At 50.2% G+C, this 14,136-nt stretch overlaps 1 protein-coding gene across 22 annotated transcripts in view; it reads right to left on the bottom strand.

The window, feature by feature from the left end:
* CAPN15 (calpain 15) overlaps positions 1-14,136 on the bottom strand; it is a 59,259-nt gene that overhangs the window by 18,927 nt on the left and 26,196 nt on the right. The gene's annotated exons all lie outside the window — the stretch shown is intronic.

The raw sequence follows: 14,136 nt of genomic DNA, 5'->3' as shown, positions 1-14,136 counted from the left end.
AAACAGTCTCTGATTCACATTTTAAACCCCTGAGGCTACAGAAGTAAGTGTCGCCAGCTCTGTGCTAGCATCATACAAACAGGGCAGGTTGCATAAGTATTTCCAAATCCTGCCTCTCCTACTTCTCCAAAGTGAGACAAGAAAATAAAACAAGCTTCAATACCAGTGACCTTCACCCAGTCTCAGAGAGGTGCAGGCAAAAATAAAGCACCTGAAGGCACCTGTCCCTTTGCCCTCTTCTCCCACTTTGCACCAGCACAGATCTGCTGAGCAAGGGTAGAGAGAGCAAATAAATCCTCCCCTGTGCTCACCCATGCTCTCCTGGAGTATCACACCAAAGCAACCACAGCAGGCAGCGCCAGGCAGGCCCACTGCAATGACACAAATGTGCTCACAAAACAGCAGCCCTTGCTGGACCTCTCCACCTGTGAGCAAAAGCAGCATCCCTCTTCCATAAGAGCGAGCATCGCAGATCCCAGGATAACTCAGGTCAGAAAGGACCTCGGGGGCGGAATGTCTCCAGTCCAAACTCCTGCTCCGAGCTGCACCTCTTAAGATATCACAGCAGGTCGTTCCAGTTTATACAGTCTGGTCTTGAAAACCTCAAGCATGGAGACTACACAACCTCTTCTGTACAGCAAACTCTAGTAACTGACTGCCCTTCATGCAAAAATGCTTCTCCTTATGTCCAGTCTGATCCTCTCGTGTTTCATCCTACGCTTGTCATTTCCTGTTCTCCTACCACGTACTGCTGTGTGGAGCCTGGCTCTGTCTTCTGGATGATGTCCCTGTAGGTATCGACAGACCTCCTCCAAAGCCTCCTCTTCTCTAGTCTGAACGAGCTCAGCTCCCGCATCCTTTCCTCACAGGGCACACGCTCCAGCACCCTGACAATCTTAGCACCCCTCCACTGAACTAAGAGTTCAGTGGAGACTACTACTAGTAGTAGTCTCACATCTACACCTTTCTGGGCTGTGCTCCTGCTCCCCTTGCATGGCACCAGGGAAGTGTTTGGTACTGTATGGGCCTGAGCAACTCCGCAGAACGGGGATCATGGCTCATATCCTCCCCAGGGGAGCTGAGAAACCGCTAAGGCAGCCATGGTGGAAAAGTTGCTACGAAACACAGCTTTATCCTAGCAGGAACCTGCCAATTTCCAAAGCTCCAGCAGTTCAGCCTTCTGGTGACTACAAAGAGACAAAACTGAGTTTTTAAGACACTCTTGCTAGAGTAGCTTGGCTTTATCACTATATCTGACACTTCGTATTGTTCCAGGCACCACCACTGCAAGCAGCTGCCCAGCCCAGGACAGAGGTTGGCCTCCCAGCAGATCCAGGACCTGCAGCCCACTGTATGAAGCAGTACTGGGATCTAATCATCACACCGAGGTAAGAGAAGAAAAGAAAAACCAAATCAAAAAGGACACCCCCTTCTTCATGCAACCTCTGTCTCGCACCAGGCAGCTCCTTCAGCCAGGACTGGAGCTGGGGCCTTGGTCTGAGCTCCCGGCTGCACCATTCTCTTTGTTCCTTCAGTCTGGTGGAAGGGAACCACAACAGTTACAGCTACACAAATTCCTCCTTTTGTTGAAGCAGTTGATGAAATAAGACTTTTTGATCCTGAAATATTAATTTTTGAGGGCTCCAGAGCTTTACCATACATTTATCTCTACTCTGACTCTTTAGAGTCAGTCCAGGACAAACTGTCAAGCAGTTGCCAGAAACAGCTTAGATGGGGAAGGAAAAACAACTGAGGGACCTGCCGGTTCCGCTTCCATGCCAAACTCTCCTCTGGCCAGGACACCTTTCCGGAGGCTATCTCCTCCCTGCCCCAGTGCAGTATCAGTGCTCCTGACCATTCACTGGGGCAGGACAATTACATTTATGCAGAAAACAGCATTTTCCACTGTTAATAACTTGCAATAAATTGAATCAGGACAACTGGATTTGTTCTGTTTAATAAAGCAAGATGAAAACCACTCACCAAAGCAGAAGGGAGGAAAAAAAATCTAATTCTGCAGCAGGAGACTGTGAAAGGGTGAGCACTTGACAGTGAACAGGGCCATTAAAGACCCATCAACACTACATAACACCCCCCCAGAAGGTGCTGAGAGGCTCAGAAAGACACTAAGAGTTTTCCAAGATGACGACATATTCTAGTTCCTGGGAATTTCTTGGTCTCATTGCACCAAACCTCAAGAGGGCTCTTGCACAGTTTCTGTTTAGCTTCTACTTTTCCCACACTGGACTCAGCTCCGCCAGCTCAGATGTGCTCCACTAGCCAGGGAGTGAGGAGGCTGTGAGTTTTAATGAGAAGTTCCCAGGGGAAAACTGAACTCTGCGAATGAGAAGTCTGAGAAAAAAAAACACTGGCCCCAGATGTATGGTGTTCATTCAGCAGTATATTTCTGTGGCAGCCAACAAAACCACAGAACACGTTCTCAAACTGCAACTGCCCCTGCAATCTACTTTGCCATCAGCTCCCCAAAAACAGGGCTTGCCTGTCTTAAGACAGACAGATGTTAAGGGTGGGTGAGAGGGGACATTTTGCCAAAGGACAGGGAAGAAAGGACTTCCAAGGCCACGCTCTGCAAGTACAACTGCTTGGAAAGGATGCAAGTGGAACAGCGAACGTGCTCCTCTACCCTTCGCTGCCCATGAAGAGGCCTCAGGAACCTGTAAAGAGTGGGGTGGGAAACGCGAGGAAGGCAGAGGCACAGGTGGGACAGGAGAACCCTCAAAACTCCTGTAACACGCACCAAAGTCTAGCTTTGATGAAGCAAGGAAGTTGAGGAGACCATCATCACTTGGAGAGTCCTCTTCATGGCTGAAATCCCTGGCTGGGTCTGGCCCAGCAAAAGGGGAGAAGGAGCAGAGTCTTTGAAGCGACCTGCCCATCTGAACATGCGGTCACTGGAGTTGCAGGCCCAATGCCGCTGCAAGAATGCAAAGCAACACACGTCTGGAAGAAGCAAGCCTCACACTAGCTTTCCTCCCAGGCTAAGCATATATAGGCAGCGTTATCCTGAACTGATGGACTGGAGACAAGAGACTTTTATCGTTCTTCATGCAAAATCATCAAAGCAGAGTCAGAATCTGGAAGGCTTGCCTTATGATAAAAGCAGGACGTGCATCATTAGCCTTTAATAGACTTTAATTGCTTCGGTGTCATAAGATACTAGTTTTCAGAAGAAAACCAGTCTGGCTGGCACAGCGCTGTGCAGTATAGGCGCGCTGAGACAAGACCATTCTCAAAGGCTCCTTTGCTAATGAACAGGTTACCCAAATCTCTGCCAGGGCAACAAGAATAATCCCTGGGGATACGAAAGAAAGAGGCAGACTGAGTATTTCAAGGAGGCCAGCAAAGTCCAAGTTCCAGCTTTGCTCTAGTGACAAGAGTTTTTGCAAGCTCTGGATTCACAAGCTTTTGATGAGGGACCAGGTGTCTCACCCTAATGAAGTACCTCCTGCACTCATCCAAGGTTATTGGGATGCAGGGCCCAGACGAGACGGCCAATGGCAATGGGACCACTTCAAAACTCAGGATGGAGGCATGGGGAATGTGCTACACTGGTATTCAGTCGCACGACATCATCACAGGACGGGCTTTACTGCAGCAAGGCTGGCAGGAGAACAGCCTGGGGAGACCTCTCTGGAGCCCCAGCCCTGGGGACAACCACCAGCACAGCCACAGCTCCTCTCAAGCTACACCATTTCTCATTAAGATCAATTCCAGCCTGTTGTTATAATTAATAACCTCATCTTGCCTCCCTGCATGCAAGCATGGGAAATTTCTGCAGTTGCAATTGCAGTTCACTTCAAAGAAACCAATTTAGCCCAGCACTACTGCTGCTATCATTGCTGGACTCAACTACTTTATTCACCTTTTCTGTACTTAATTTCCCTGGTCTTTTTGGGTATCTGGGGAAATTAAGAGCAAACAATATCAAGCCGAATTGCACCCAAGTATTATACCAGGTGAGGAAAATCTGTGTCATTAACTCAGCCCAGCACCGTACTATGTATATGCTTAAACAGGTTTGATAACGTCTTAATACATTGGTTTGGCTCAAGGTGGTGATGAACTGAACGGCCTCAATTCATTTCTTGCCTTACTTGTCTTGCCTTACTTTGACTACACAACACCGACTTTGACCAAAATCCACATACACTGGATATGTGAACCCACTTAAGAGCAAGTACACAAAGGAGGTACACCAGTTTTGTAGGGTTTTGTCACAGTTGCATGAAATTGGTGTAATATGTGTAAAAAGCGCAAAGGATCTCTGCAGATACCCTGGTTCTGCTAAAACATTCGGAAGCGCCTCAGCGTGCCTGCAGCTTTTTCCCCTTTTTCAGGGGAGAAAGGCCCACAGTCCCCCAGCAAATGCAACACAAGAATTCAAGAAATTAAATTTTTTTTGTTGAAAAAACAACAGACCAGAAAGGCCTGGACCCTAGAAGACTGACAGACCCAAGTTAGTTGGACACTTGTAGCTTCAGCTTCTTGCACATTTGGAGTAAGAAGACACTTAGAGAACAGATCTGTTCTTTAGAAAGCCTGGTAAAAATTGGTTCAGCTACCTTGCATGTTTTTTATTATTATATTCCATCTCTGGTTTGAGTAGTGTCCCAAAAAGTTTCCCATGTAAAATAAAGCTGTCAAGCAAAATCCATGAGCACACGAAATGGAGGAAGATTCAGACTCCACTGAAATCAATCCCACAGACCAGGACGATGCATCTTACAGATCTGCTACTAAATAAAACAATTACCTGTTTGCAAGATGGCTTGCTCAAAAACCTGTAGAATTCTACAGCCAGCCATCAAACCAAGCCCTCCACACTGAGGAACTGAAAGACGTGATCCACAATCCAAACAGGGCAGGGGTCTTGCCAATGTCATGTGGACACACAAGGATTATGAGAGTTGCCCTAACTCAGCTTTTGGCCCTTCAGACTTCTTTTAAGCAACACCAGGGGAAAGTTTTTCTGGAAGTAGCAAAAGGGAATTTGGGAATTACATTTTTCTTTAGAGGTTTTCGTGAGAACGACCCGCTGCCGACCCAAGTCCCACCGCTGTCTCCAGCCAGCATCCAGCAGGTGGCAATACACCAAATGAACCTCTTGAACCATCAACTCTCCATGCCAAGATGACAGGATGAAAACCCAACACCAGCCACTGCAGAAGAGGGCTGATCCCACACTCTGGCAGTCTGGGACAAGACTCAAACGCCGGCACCAGGAGTGCTCCTTGCTGTGCAAGGTGCTCACTGCGGACGCATGCCAGCGGATGCCCCGAAGCCCCACTCGCTCGCTGATGTGGAGAACAAGTTTAGTACAAGTTTGCATTGCAGCTTCACTTCAGTAGCCCCAGCAGGAGGGATTTTGCAATTATTCGCACATGGACAAGCCTGAAAGCCTCTGTGGAAAAGAACGACAAATTTCAAACTCTGAAAAGATCCGCTTGGTTAGGAGGGAAGACTTTGAATGAAGGGCAGGTACTCCAAAAACTTATTTAATCATTCGCTGACTGGCCCATAAATCCTTCCCTGCCTTGAGGCAGCTCGGAAAACTTTCGAAAAGCCTATGAAGGGTCATTGCTGGTAGACACCTTCCCTGGTCGGTAGCACAGATGAGCTGAAGAAAGGTGAATCAGGGTGAGGGCAGAGTGGTTCAGCTGCTAGGCAGCAAGACAGGCTATGGTCAAAGGCCAAAGAGGTTCAGATTTGACAGAAGAGGACTGATGCCTGCTGACGTGGCTGCAGCGTTCAGCCTCAACTCTCAGCCCAAAAAAAACTCTGGACCTTCGAACACAGCAGAAGAGATTATTACACAGCATATATGGCCCTGGTAGCACCAGGACTGACAGAATTCTGTCGATCCCCTCACTCACCCAGCAGGGACCACTGAAGACACCAAATCCTCTGGGATGAGCTGCAGCACAACCCCTCCACAGAGCAAGGTCCGTTAAACCTCCAGGCGTGCCAAGAAGAGGGTGGGAGATACCAGGAGCACCTAATGGCCTCCTGTGCCTGCAGGAACCTGAGGACAAACATACCTTGAGCAACATGAAGCCAAGTCACACCCTGGAGGCAGCCTCTGCTCTTGCAGTCATTAAGGCTCCTTGCTGATCTGGACAAACTGGTGAGCAGTTTAACACTGCACATGTGAGCAGACACATCAGACAGGTGCCACTCCCATCAGGAGCACAGACCTCCAAGCCACCCTGAAGTGAGGCTAGCACAAGGTGCATCAAAATCAGGGGAGAAAAAGAACAACAGCGAGAGGATTTACGACCAACATACCGGATCTAGGAGGACAAGCAAGATGCTGAGGAGGAACAGCTGGGAAGATGAAGTTCTTTACTACCACTATTACTCCAATTCATTTCAAATCATGGCAGGTTTTAATTTAAAAAGCCAACAGAAATCATGCCCTTTAAAAAGGGCACAACAGTTGGTCAAGAGAAGATCCCAGGGAGAGCAGCATAGGGTTAATGCCTCTCTCAAACCATTAGCAGTAGCCGATAAATGGCATCCAGGGAGCCTGCAGAACATCCCCTTCATCATGTCTTTTGCCCAGAGAGGAAGAAGGGCAAGACTTAACTGTTTTCAATGCATCGCTGAGACATAAATAAGGTTGACACACCAAGGAGAGATGTCCCTTTTTGCTCCATCAAGGATGTGTGCCACTCCCTCAGATCCAATGGTTGAGGGGTCCTCCTTTGAGCTCCCTCCTCTGTTATTGCCTCTTACCATCTCCACTGAAGAGCTGCTGGGCTGGTACTGGCCCAGGCCCTGCCATCAACCCTTCTCACCAAGCCCAGTGGGGACATCTGCTATCCACAGCTGCAGACTGGCCATGGGAATGCCTGCCTGTCTGTGTGGTGCTTGCCCAGAGACAACAGGATGGGGACAGCTTCATATCAATGATTATCTATGACACCTGGGTCAGGAAATGTGGGAGGGAGGGCCAGAGGAACTCAAACTGCAACGTTTTCAGATGAAATGTGGGAGGGAATGGACCAGAGGGCACCTCTTACGACATCTCACATATGGAGAACATGGCACAGGACAGGACTGAGGAGCTGCAGGTGATGCTCTGTGAGCAACTCCACCTCACTCTCACAGCCAGCACCAGCACCTCAGCTCCAAAACACTGCCCTGTACTTTCAGAGAGTAAATGAAATCCCTTCTTCCTACAATGAAAAGGAAATTCAAAGCTATTTTCTGCCTTTGAGGCCTGAAAGGCAAAATACTGCTGTTGGAGGCAGCCACACAAGTCTGGACAGGGCCGCCCGCCCCATCACGTGGCCCTGCAGGGATTGTGGGGCAGTGGGATCTATCACAACACCAGCACACCCACGGGGAAAGAGGTGGAAGGACCCTGCTGAGTCCCTCTCTCCTTCTCTCACCAGTTCCTAGCCCTGCCCACAATCAGCTGCACGGGGCCAGCCGCTGTTTGCTTCAGAAACAACTATCTTTTTCCCTAAATGCTCCCTGAAAAAATAAATCAAGGCATAGCTCCAAGGTGCAATTAAGAAAAAAAACACAACAGTAATCAAGAGCTCAGCACCATTCGGGACGGAGGGAGAGATAACGACTTGTGGTTCCGTGAGCTCTGAAATAAAGGAGAGCGGGGCTGGAGCCTGGCACAGGGGGGAAGCAGAGCCCCCAGCCTCCTTCTCCTCCTCCTCCTCTCCTGGGGCTTTAGCTTGGCCATCATCCCGGCTCCTGGCAGAGCTGCTGCTGGGTGCTCTTCCAGCAAACGAGGAAACTTCTCGGGGCCCAAGCCCAGGCTGCCAAGCTCTGCAGTGGCACTGTCCCGCGCCACACCACGCAGCGCCCTTCCCGCAGCTGCCAGCCACGCTTGGGGCACTGTGAGAGGGACCTCACACCCACCGGCAAAAGGGAAGGCAGCAGGGCACTGTGGTATGTCGCCAGCGGCTGTCAGGCTCTCTTCAGGATGATTAACAGGCCTTAATGAAAAGCTAAGCCAGTCCTGTGCCTCAGGAAAGCAGCTCATGCTTAAACACCCAGCCAACAAGATTTGCACTGATCTGCAGAAAGAAAGAGAGATTGCCAAGGGACAGAGGAAGAGAGAGGAACTCTGGCAACTCCCGACATCCCTGGAGTTCTGCCTATGGCCAGATCAGGGCATGGTAATCAAGCACCACAGCCATGCTACAAATGTCCTCTGGTAGCGAGGGGAAAGTTGAGAATGGTGGTTCCTCCCAGAGCCACCAACTAGCAAGCCCTGCTATCTCTCAAAGTGCTTGAGCAGCTCCTTTGGTGACAGGTGATCAGAAGGCAGAGAACAAATCTGAATGTCCTCTCTTCTACCGCAGGGACTACATACGCACCACTCCAAAGAACACCGATCCCAGAGGAGGATCTCAACGCACAGAGCAGAAGCCCGAGGCAACATCTGAGATGAACTGGGTACTGGAGTTCATACACACGTGCACACACTCACTCTCTGCACCGAGTCCTTGGCTCCACATGCAACTTTCCAGTGCACTCACCTTCACTACCAGGTCCTGGAAAATGCATACACAAAGGCTTGGTGCAGCCTGCTGCACTGGAGCCACGTCCCTCCACACTTTACTGACCTGGGGTGAAGCAGGGCCGAGGGCTTGCTTGGTCCTGCCTGGGCCAGCATGGAGAGCAGAGGCTTCGAACAGCAGTAAACCCCACGAACCACACAGAAAGCTCCAGCCTTTCCCACTCCTGGATCACCCGCACCTCTTCCAGATCTGTTCCCCTTCCCAGCTCAAGCAGACAAATGCAAGACTGCACAAAATTTGTCGCTGCATCAGTTGTGGTCTTGGGAGCCTGTTGCCATGCTGCAGCCAGCACGCTCTGCTCTCCTTGCAGGCTCAGGGCGGGGAAGAACAAGGGGGGAGAAGCTGCCTCCAGTGCTGTTCAGACTCAGGGCAAATGAACCAGCATCTCCTCCACACAATAGGAGGAAGAAGCAATTTATTCTGACAAACGGTGAAAGCCTGCAGCGGGGTTGGCCCTTTCTGTCAAAGCTGGTGTACCACACAGAGGCTTACGTGCTGGAGCAGAGAGGGGAGGGTACCAGCAGTCAAGTGATATATGCATCACTCACAGAAGGAGATGATCAGCAACTCGGAAGAACCAGGCTGCAAAAGATACCTGCCTACCCAGCTGGGGTCCTGGTGGCAGGCAACCACGGTGTGTGCAAGCCGGCCATCAATGCTCGTCCACCACAGCAGGGACTCAACGCAACACTTGCACACTCACCCCTCAGCATACCCCTCTCTAACGGGTTCATCTCTCCGCTCTTCAGCCTGCAAAGGGGTTGAACGTTTGGGCACAAGTACTTCCGGGATGAGACACAGTGTTAAGGAGCATCCAGCAACGTGGCACAGGTGGGATGTTCACATTTGCATCTTGAGCTTGTAAGTGAAGTTCAAGTTGGCCGTGGAGGGTTCACAGTCCAGGAGGCTAGGAAATAAAAGCTCTTAACTTGTAGGGGACCTGCAACAAGAAGGATCTGGGATGCTATGTGCCTGGATTAGCCAAGAGAGAACAGGCAGCAGCACAGAAGCCACCTCTTGAAGCAGTGTAATTCCAGTGTCCATTTGGTCTCCAGTGAACACACAGATATGGCTATGTACTCCTTAGCTTGCAACACCTGCCTGGCTGCCGGATTCCCTCTTTCCACAAAGCAACTGGAGATGTTCTGGAGAGAACTCGGAATCAGTTTCCCACTGCAGCCGAAGAAACACTGCCAGCACCTGAAAAAATTAAGACTTCATGCCTGTACACGCTTCTACATATGCATGTGTGCAACCCCATGCCCGCAGCAGACAGTGGTGCTTTGGACACCCTCAGATTCTCCTTCCATGGGGTCTGTTATCGAGACAGTAATCACAGGTCCTGCCCAACGACTAAGTCCAAGACAACCCCAGAAACCAAACATTAATTTCTCAAGTCTTGACAATGTTCCTTCACCATCCTCTGAATTATTCCTACTCACTAGCATAATGATTTCCAAACCTTCGGGTCAATCCTGACCTGCTCCTTGCAAGCAGTAATTACGAAGTGTGGGAGCATGCACTTGCCTGCATCCCAGAATAGAAAGTAGCTGGAGCACTGCACACAGGAAGATGAAAGAATTTCAGACACTCACTCTTTTTCCACTGACACTGTCTTTATGGGCTCTTCTCCCCACTCTCCACTACGTATGCAGGTCCTTTAACTGCCGATTTTCTACAGGTGGTGAAGTTCCAGGTGCTCCTGGGAGGCTTTTCCAACTTTATTCATTCCATTTAAATAACAGGGCCATGTGGTTTATTACAGCTATTAAAGGGTTTGTGTATGTATGTGTGGGGAATCTTAAGAGAACAAAACATCTATCAGCCTGGTATTCAGAGAGCTACCAGGACCTCTGAGCCCCCAGACACTCGACATCAGCACTCTGCTGTAGAGGAGCAGAGAACCACTTCTGTCTGCACACATCAGACCAAGGGTGGTGAATGAGTTCCTAGCTCCTCACCTACATCACGCTAGGTCCTTCAGTGCTACCTAGGAGATTTCTACCAGCCCAGGAGACCATCAGGACCCCTGTTCCCTTTCTAGAACAGCTGCCACCCCCTGAACACGATAAAGGTCCAGTCTCCACGACATGGCCAGAACCAGAGATCAGGTTAAACAGAATCTAACCAGGAGCTGAAGCAGCTACACACAGCCCTTGGAAGCAGAGTATTCATGCTGAATCAAGCTGTGGCTGCTCCCTCTACCACCAGGGGAGCCCTGGCTGAGGACAGACCCAGCATGCCAGGACAGAGGCAGGCAGGCAGGCAGCTCCATGCCCGCTGCTACCTAGGAAGCCCCTCAGGGGTAGGTGCAACAGGGCTTATAAAGAGGGTCTCCATTATCCCCAATGCATCACAGCAGGCTCTGTGAATGAGTTGGGTTGGCCCAGCTGAAAAAAGATGACCTGCAACACAGCAGCCCAGCTTCTCTTGGGGCAGGAAAGGTTCTCAAAAGGGAAAACTGTCCCAGAGACCTGCTGACACGTCCTTACCCCAGCTGCAGAAACAGCAGCCACGGTACCATGGGAGGAGCTCAGAGACCTGGGTATGGCGATCCTTCAAATAAGTCTTGATCACCTCTCTCCAGGTCCCATCTGAAACAGGCCCCGGAGAGGCAGAGCACAGGCTGCTCTTTGAAGGAGGATCTCAGCATAGAGGCACAGAAAGACAAGGAGCCCTTCAGCACTAGGAACCTGAGAAAGTCGGAAGGAAAGAAAGCACTGATGGGGCAGACTTCTACGGTTACGTTCTACAATAAAGATTTACCTGCTCTCAGCAGGGAGGGGAGGAGGCAAGGAAAGGAGCAACAAACTGAACTCATTAAGCTGCTCTCTTATCTGAGGAGCTGGGGCAGCTTCAGCAAGGAGGGTGGACTCTTGGGACCAAAGGGCACTTGATTCCCCCCACTTATCATCCCACACCTGAGGTATGTTTGAGCAATCACTTCAAAAACAACCCCTGCAGAGGAAAGCAAGCTGGATGAAGAGGAAGCTCTCCTGGTTGTTTTCATTCCTCTGTCTTTAAGCCAACTAAGGAATTTCTTTTTAAGTGAGGATCTGTGGTCTACCTCAAAAGAGCCTGCGCTCCCTGTAGAACAGAGCAAGACAAGAGTGGGGTGGCCATCTGGAGTCCTGCAGTCCCTAGACACTGCAGGGACTGCTGGCCCTGTGCTTCTCCTCTGCAAAAATCCCAGTTACTGCAGACCCCCAGAATCTCACTGTTTTCTAACACACTTCTCCAGCAGGTGCCTTCCCCCTTTGCACCTTGGGTTTCTCACCGGTGCATCACACAAAAGGCAAGTCTTGTTGACATCAGGCAGACCTATCCTTGCAGCTTTCAACACTTGCTCAGCGTTTTAAGAACCCAGCGTGAAAAATGCCTTTGAAACTTCACAGCCAGCCGAGAAGAGGCTAAGACGAAGGCATGGTCTGTGCTTTTATTCTGCTGTTGTAATACCTGGCCTCAGTGCAGGGTGGTCAAGCTCATGCATGGTAGGGAGGGGGCTACAAGCACAGGTGGAACACAGATCCAAGGAGACAGGCAGCTGGGAAACACGATTGCCAGGACAAACGGCTCCTGGTGTGGGACTGTGGAGACAGACCCCTTGCACAAACTAAACAGCAAAGCTTTTGCCTTCACACACCACACAGGGCTATTTTCTGCCACTCTTCCCAGCACTGCCTGTAGAGGATACACATGTTCTGCATCAGAAAACAAAAGCACCTATGTGTGCAGGGTAGTTAGGAAGCACAGGTCTGTTTGCCCAGATGAACACCACCTTCTACTATCTTTAAGAACAGGGAACAACTTTAGATGTCACGCACCCAAACAACAGCATTTGCAACTCATGCTAGCATCCCTCCTATCCCACATTTGAGGCTGTTTCACACCACTTTCCAACACACCAGGTGCTAGCACTGAAGGCTAAGAATTATCCTGTTTCCCAGGACTAGAGAGATGTGGGATTAAGGCTAAAAATGCAATGGGCATGTAACTGGAAAGAGCCAGAATAAGGCACACTCCAGAGTCACCCACAGCCCCTTACTCCCAGTGCATCTTCCCTCTCATGCGAGGAGGCTGGAAGAGAAGATTTACTGGTGGCCGCCAACCTGAATCGCTTCTCAGCTAAGATTTATGCTGCAATTTGTAGTGCTGTTAAAATAAAATTGGAAGAGTGGTGGGGGAAGAGAAAGAGAGAACAAAAGAGACGGGAGGGAGAGGAAATGGATCAGGAGCAGCAACACAGCTCCAAAGCTGTCTGCTCCCATCTCTCACACCTCCATTGAATAAATCACCCTGCATTTCCAGCTGCTGTGCTCCAGCCTTCAGTTCTTGCAATGCTAATACCTGGGCTCAGCTTCACAGGGGGGCACACGCAGGGTACAGTTAATAGAAATCCGTCCATCTCCACAGCAGCTGAAGTGTCAGGCTCAACAAATACAGCAGGCAGAGAACGGCACGAAAGGTCCAGGGCATCCGCAGGCTGGTGGCTGCTTGCAGGACTTCCACGCTGCAGCCACCAAGGCTCCAGAGGACAAGAGAAGGGGCATTCCCACCCCAAATGTCACCCCCTGCCTTCTACCTTCTCATTCCAGCACTGGTTAAACACCATTCCTATTTGCCGAGGTCAGAGGTGAGCTAAATTACCCCCTGTGCCTCCAGGAGCTTGCCAGCTCTGCACACAAGATCTGCAGGAAAAAGTCTGAAATCATGGATCAATATCCCTGCATGTGCAAAGAGCCACAGGATTCCCCCACAGAGACCCCCACTGGCCCCTCCTTCTAGGAGAAGCCAAGGAAAGGTCAGAGCTCCTTGCAGCTCTCAAGGAATCCTGGCTCTGCTGTGTGGGACTGGATGCTGACACATGACCTTCAAAAAATCAAAAGCAAAACCTCTTCAGTGAACTTTAACAGAACAGCTTCCTCTTGACACCAGCGAAACTCACCCCGCCCTGAGCTAGCTGCTCTGTCCTGTACTGCTGACACCACGAAGGAAGTTCAGAATTACATCCAAGGAGGCTTTGGCCTTTCACCATCTCAGCACCCCTGCTCTTTACAGAAGGAGCCAGGTCAGCCTGAAGGATCCACACCTCATTACAGAGATCACCACAGGGCAATTTAATGAGAGGCCAAAATATCAATCCAACACTGACCATACAAGCATCAGTGAGCTCTCAAGCCCTGCTACTGAAGTACCTTCCCGTGTTGCTCCAGTCAGCAGCCAAGTCCAGCTGCTTCTTGCAAGGGAGATGGGAGAAGATGGGATCCTGTGCACAGGCAGAGCCCCACCAACAGCAACGGATCTGTTTGCGCATGGGCAGCTGACCTACAAAGGCCACTTCTTCTCATGTGTTTGAACTTTAGAGGGGACAATTATCAACAGTTTCCAAGAAGCTCAGTGGTATAGAACATGCTGATCTTACTGTGGTTTGGCTGTGAATGCTTCCTCTCACACAGCCTACTTGCCATTTTCATTTCCTCCCGCTGATGGCTTCTAAGACAGTCCTGGGCCAATCTTCAGTACCAGTGTGCCCATGCAAAATACCCAGGATGTGCAGAGCAGACCCAGA

Source organism: Opisthocomus hoazin, chromosome 15 (genome assembly GCF_030867145.1).
Source record: "Opisthocomus hoazin isolate bOpiHoa1 chromosome 15, bOpiHoa1.hap1, whole genome shotgun sequence".
Classification (NCBI taxonomy): Eukaryota; Metazoa; Chordata; class Aves; order Opisthocomiformes; family Opisthocomidae; genus Opisthocomus; species Opisthocomus hoazin.
The sequence above is the reverse complement of the archived record's forward strand: the minus strand, read 5'-3'. Positions and strand labels throughout refer to the sequence as shown.